Source organism: Adiantum capillus-veneris, chromosome 21 (genome assembly GCF_014529385.1).
Source record: "Adiantum capillus-veneris isolate H3 chromosome 21, ASM1452938v2, whole genome shotgun sequence".
Classification (NCBI taxonomy): Eukaryota; Viridiplantae; Streptophyta; class Polypodiopsida; order Polypodiales; family Pteridaceae; genus Adiantum; species Adiantum capillus-veneris.
The window spans coordinates 77,768,377-77,774,923 of record NC_140951.1 but is presented as its reverse complement, the minus strand read 5'-3'; the positions used below and the strand labels follow the sequence as shown (position 1 = coordinate 77,774,923).

Here is a 6,547-nt window from a genome sequence, read left to right as displayed (position 1 = left end):
TGGCTCCATGTTTGCCTCCTCACTTGCAAAGCACTCAATTCCAGCATCATCAAGATCTCCCTCATCAATTGGCCCCTCAAGGTCTACCAACACCTCTTGCATGTCGTCTTCAATTACATGCCCTTCAAGCATCTCTTCTGTTGCTGTATCATGCTCCATCAAGGAAGAGAGAAAATTGTTCTCTATCGCATTATCCTCCTCTTCCCCCATAGGCAAGGTTTCTCCATCCCTCTTAGCAAAACTCTGCACCTGTTGCACCACCAAAGCACATTCCACCGCCACTTTCATCAACATGGCCACTAGCATGGCACCACACATCGCCTTTACCTACATATCATCACCTGTAAGCCTACACTGCTCCACTTGGTCTTCACTGAACATAAGCTTGCATTTTTCCCTACTCTTCACACATATCCATCGTATCTCTACTCACATGCAAGAGATCGAACTCATCATACAATGACTAAGAGGACTCTATCTCCCAACTCGTGTCAGTGTCCATAGAGCTACTATCACTCGGATCAACTTCTTCCTTTGTCTCAATCTCCCCTAGCTTCGTACTCTTTGACCTCTACCACACTTCAATCCAGCTGAACCGCCATACCCTGACTTGGCAGCACATCCTTTGCCCAATCTGGAACCACTTGTACATCCTCCACAATTGGAGCCGCTCTAAATGGCATTCTCGACATAGGAACCACCATGTCTTTATGCAACCATAAGACCCTTGGTTCTTCTTGCTCAAACACATGTCTCTACACCAATTTTGACTCAACCACCATCGCATCAGCTTGCTTTGGCACAACAACATTTGGCAAACCCTGCCTCGCTTCGTGCTTCTTCAAAATCTTCTGGGTCCACCCTTTTGCTAGAGCCACCGCTTCCTCGTACGACACCGGGCCATCTATCTCCACTTTGTCTTGCACTTCTTCATGCAGGCAATCCATGAACTTGCTTAATTTTAAAAACCCAACATTCTCAGTAGCACAGTTACCTTTACCAGCTTTCTCCAAAGGGCTCCAAACTTTCATAGAAATGCTTGAAAATCCCCTTCCAAGATTTGTTTTAATCTGTCTAGCTTTCACTTCACCTCGTCTAGATACACATCCGCTACAAATTTACTCCAAAAAGCCACTTCCAATGCTTCATGATCGGCTTTCACCTCTTCGCACAGACCATCTCGCTTTTCCATGAACTAGGAGTGGGAACACCTGCAGCGCACCCTCTTTCCTCGATACACTGCTCTCCCAGTAGAAACAAACCATAGTCTTTGAGCCAGGTTTCTGCATCTTCAACACCGGTAAAAATCGGGAAGCCTATCCGTGCCATCTCTAGCAGTACCTGCTCTTCAAAGGCCGCACCTTTTGCATCACAAAATTCGTCATTTTGTCTTCAAAAAGGAGCATCGGTGCGCTCCTTCGTGGGGGAACCAGAAGATGGAGGGGGGGAATGGGGAACACACCCAACACACAAACAGCTACCCCTATATAGCTCAGGGTATTCACAGCACCCTTGTCCTCTTGAAAAAACCTTCAAAAAAGACGATTCACATTAGCAAGGCCTCATGTGCACTTCACCCGATGCACAAACACTCTGCAAAATCTTCACACAGTGGTCTCACCGATCTTTCCCGCTTCGTGCTCTTCCACATCCCAATACCTCTCTCTCTTTCTCTCACACACACAGGGGGCCCGAGGGATGCACACACTCATACACACCGGCACCACACACCCTAGAGACGACCAAAAAAGAAAGGGTGGAAGGGGAGAGAGACGACACCAAAAAATGACAATGATAGCTTCTCCTTTAAGGAAAACACCATGTACAAAATCCATATGGCCTGCTCTAAGTCGCACAATGGCCATCACCAATCTGTATAGAGGAGCACACACCTCCCTCGAAGCTCGACTCCCTAGGCACACGCCTCGACGAGGAAATTCACCATTCGCTTCACTTCGGCAGAAGCTTTTCCTCTTGGTAACCCTCGGTGGCTCCTTCTTTTGCAAGGCGCTCGCCCTTCCGAACCGTTTCACAGATGATGCTTCACCATAGCGTGTTGACTGTGACTGTCGAGCGCACGAAACCTCTTTTCTTCCCTCCCCCAATTCTCTTCTCTTCCCTTAAAGAAAAAACTCCTCGAAAACTCTCTTCTTCACTCTCTTCTTCCTTTCCTTTTTTTTCAAAATTTCTAAAAAAAAGGAACTCTTTTTGCACTGCCGGCCAGTGTCTGTTGGCTCTCCACCCACCTGCTTTTTCCTCTGTTCTCTTAACTTGGAAGTTTACTTGACTCTTTTTTTTTTTTTCCTCCCCAAAAGTGAAGCCACTATGTCCCTTTGCACTCATAAAGAAAGAACTATAATATAGGATTCCCATGACGTCGGTGCTTGCATGTGTGTGGGCCTATTGAACACCCGCAATAGCTTCACTCTACTACCACCGAACCCCAAGAGCTCTGTCACATCTTGACCATGCTTTGACTAATCCAAAACCGCAAACCAAAGCGAGGAAAAATGGGCCCAAATCATTTGTACATACCTCTTCGTAAATTGCACCCAAATTTGTCGAGCCGTATCTCAATAAATGTAAATGCGATCGTCAAGCCATCACTTTTTGTTGGCCCCACATAGTGCATAGTCGCTTCTAGAACCTTGGTGAGAAGAAGAAGACTCCAGATGCGGCATGCCCACTGAGACGGTCAAACTATGCTAAAACTCGCTCCCAACAAATGTTCATCGGCCCATAACTTGCACATCCGGATTTCGATTGACAATTCGGAAAGACTGGCATGCATTGCAACTTAAGCTCTTTGTATCCACCCATCTATATCAGCTCTGACCACGTGTCCGCACTTGCCCTATCCATCGGGGATCTGCAAAGCATTCTAACTTTGAACTGCTCTATCTTTCACACCGAGGCCCCATTTGACGAGCCGTTTGGACAGGCTCCTAGAGCATCTTGAACACTACACTCCCGGGCATATTCTTGCACTTTGGACACCTTGGCTTGCCATCATCATTATCTCACTTTGGAGGCCCCCCTGGCCTTAAAAAAACACTTTTAGCATGCATTTTTTTTGCCACTATCCTGCCGAGGTCTCCCACACTGGCTTTAGCCGTTCACCATGTACTTGTCAGCATACACAACATTGCATTGCCCACTTCCTAGCACAGACCAACTTTGGTTGCACCAACGTGTATGTAGCTGTTTTACTTATATAATAAGACATAAATGAACTTTTACGCTCAAAAGACAACTAACTCAAAAAAAACTAATTCTTAGAATTATTTATATACAAGGCTATAAGAATGAGATCTCATTCTAGTGTAAAATACAATAGCTGATTGAAAAAGTATATCCCAAGCAGTAGTCATAGCCGATAATGTCACGGACAGTCATTTTCTTCAAGCCACAAAAAAATGAAAAAAAATTATCCCAAATATTTATGGAAGTACTTATAGGTATGGTTTCTATATAGCCCCATTTTTTTAGACTTTAAACAGATAATAGCATACAAATGGTTCTTGATCAGAAGGCCAACACCCCTTCTGATCCAAGTGTCATAATCACCTATCATCCCATAGATGAGTTTTTTCAATTTTCAAATTATATTTCCAGATTTATTAAGCTCAAATTCGTCTAGCTTTCAAGTATCATAAGTCATAAAGTTCTCCAAATGAACAGCTTTAGAACAAAAATTTCCATTGATAGTTTCATGGTAACCAACTTGGCTAAGCAAAACCAAATCCCATATGGAATCTACCATACCACAATTAGTATACCAAATGACGTTAAGACCTACTAAATCTAGTCAAGTTGGCCTTTCAAAGTGAAAACACTATCACATCATGGCATACAACATCAAACTGATTTCTTTAATTACATTAATCAAGACCTCAAAAATGTATTTACCACTTTTAATTGTGCCAGAACTATCAATCGCCTTTATGAACATTTCTCCCCCGGACAAACCAACATTACATTGATCAGTGGTCTTCTTTGAGCATTAGACCAACCATCACTCACTATTGTGCATCATAAAAGTGAACTATTCCAAAGTATTATTTTGGAAACACGCTCTTTGACTTCGATGTAACATTTGTCCAAGAGACATTTTGTATTGTGTGATACAAAGGGGCTGAAAATCATGGGTCAAGCTCACTTATTTTCTTCCAGTGGCCTTCCAATGATTGCTATCTACCATGACCAGAGCACTTCCAATGAAGAAAATCACTTTGGCGAGTGTGGTTTATGCTTCTTCTAGAGATTGCATTCGAAAGCTTTTATGTAATGATTTTTGACGCATTTTCTCGACTCCGCCTTCATTGTGATGCTTAAAAGGAATGCTGCTTGACATTTTCTCTCCCTGTGTAGGTTGTTCTGCAAGGTTAGTTGGTGTCACCATAGAATCAACAAAGCTAATATTTGGCTATGACTGCTCTTGATTTGCACCCATAAGAGAGCTATGTATCCTCTATCTCTTGCCAACCTTTTTCGCAAGCTCTTCTCTCAAACGCTTTGCAATTGCACGTGCCTGAGGATGTTCACATTTCTTACAATTTTTTTTAATGCTACCCAAAAAATGGCCCCTAATATGTGGTGCACCGCTTGATTTTGTAGTGAAGCAAAATTTGCATTGCCACTCCATATATTGATCGCATATGTTGTGAGCATAATCCAGCTCTTTGCCAGGGGCTTTTTTATTCTTTGCCTTCTTCGTACCACTTGTGCTGACATTTTGCTCCATTACTTTCAATTTAATACTGAAGGCATAAGAACAAGATGTTCAATTTTTAAAACATTTTTTTTCTTTTCAATATATATTAGAAAAACAATCACTAAGAAAGTAATCAAATCTGCACAATATGATCTCCACATGGCAGTATGAATACAACAATGCTATGAATTTGTCAATGAAATTATAAATATGATGATTATTTATACATCCTCTTCGATTTGCAAACGATAAGATGCATCTACTTTTCAAATGCTACAAAGAATAATCAACTTCTACACTGAAACGATAACAATTATTTGCAAAACACACACGAAAGAAATAATGTCTATGATTGGTCATGCAATGTACTAACAATATTTATAATACATAATGTGCTCCCTATATAAACCAATGCATAAAACAACCCAATGAAATCTTCAATACAATCAATACTCAAAGTATGTATTGTAAGGCATATAGACATGTCTAGAATAATTGCAAGATAAGAATCCACCACTTTAAGAAGGGTAAGGACTTGTCATGATTGCACTGACCAACCCAAAAGTGGTGAAGATGGACGGAGCATCTTGCTCTAGGGAAAATTATTCCAATATGAGTGCTAGACCTAGTAGAAGAAGATATTAGGGGGGTAATTTTCGAGGGTGGGGTAGAATTGATTTTGGAAAGAGAAACTTCAGCTACTCTATCTATGGAAACTATGGTCATTTTTGTAGCCCACTACCTAATAATGCAAAACCAAAACGAACTATGTAAAAGCGAGTAGAACTAGTTCCAATTTGTGTGATCAACAGAAGAAAAAAAGTGGTGACCAAGGATCTCCAAGATGAATCCAAAATGGAAGTGAAGTAGGCTAGCTAGAAGGCAAAAGGCAAGGCAAATGTGGTTAACAAATGGCAAGAGAAAAGCACTCTAGCAACAAAGATTACAGAAGATCTTGCAAAGAAGATGCCAGAGCACCTAGAGTGCGTGGAGGCTAAGACCATCTAGAGGTTGTCACCTTGGTCTACAGTGGCTCAGTAGGACAAGTTTATTTAAGGTTCTGGTGAGAAAAAGGTAGAAATGGATTGGATAAGTTTGTAATAGCAGTAATCAAAAGTCTAGCTGAGGAAATGAGGCAAGTCAGAATAGACTTAGTTAGAGCTAAGAATACTAACCTAGGATGGAAAAAGCTAGAGAGTGACTCGAATCTCCATCAAAAAGTCAACCAGCCACTGTATCCAGCAGGCCGCTTGAGTGGCGCTACAAAGATAGTCAGTTGGAAGAGAGATCTTCCATCTTAGATAATAGTTCTGATAATGAGCAAGACAAAATATATGTTAAGGTATGTGAGCAAATTTGGAAGGTCAAAATTGAATTGGATGATATTAGATGAACCTTACCAAAAGCTACAAATATCATAAGTAGGAAAAGAAAACAAGCATCAAAAGCCATGGTAATGGATCTATCATCCATAAGAGATGATGAGGTCCCTCTTATCTAAGTTGACTACAAGATTAGAAAGCAATGGGAACCCTTGTTAGGAGTTATATTGGATGGTGGGGCATGAGTGACTATCTTAGGAGAGAATCTTTGACAAAAACTTGGTATCTAGGATCTCAAACGAACACCTTTCATAATCAAAATGGTTGATCAAAGAGTGGTTCAAGCCACTGTCTTGATAAAGAACATGCAAATCAAAGTTGGAAAAGATAAGTTTAAAATCAGCTTCTGAGTGATGGATGTACAAGGGGTGTATGGAATGTTATTTGAGCATACCTTGGCTCCAGACTATTGAAGTTGTACATGATTATGCAAGTCAGACAATGCTAACTA

The 6,547-nt window shown here is 41.2% G+C and overlaps 1 pseudogene; it reads right to left on the bottom strand.

Annotated features, from left to right (window-relative positions):
• Positions 1–755: 755 nt before the first annotated feature.
• Positions 756–6,547, bottom strand: part of LOC147431194 (uncharacterized) — a 66,486-nt pseudogene continuing 60,694 nt past the window's right edge.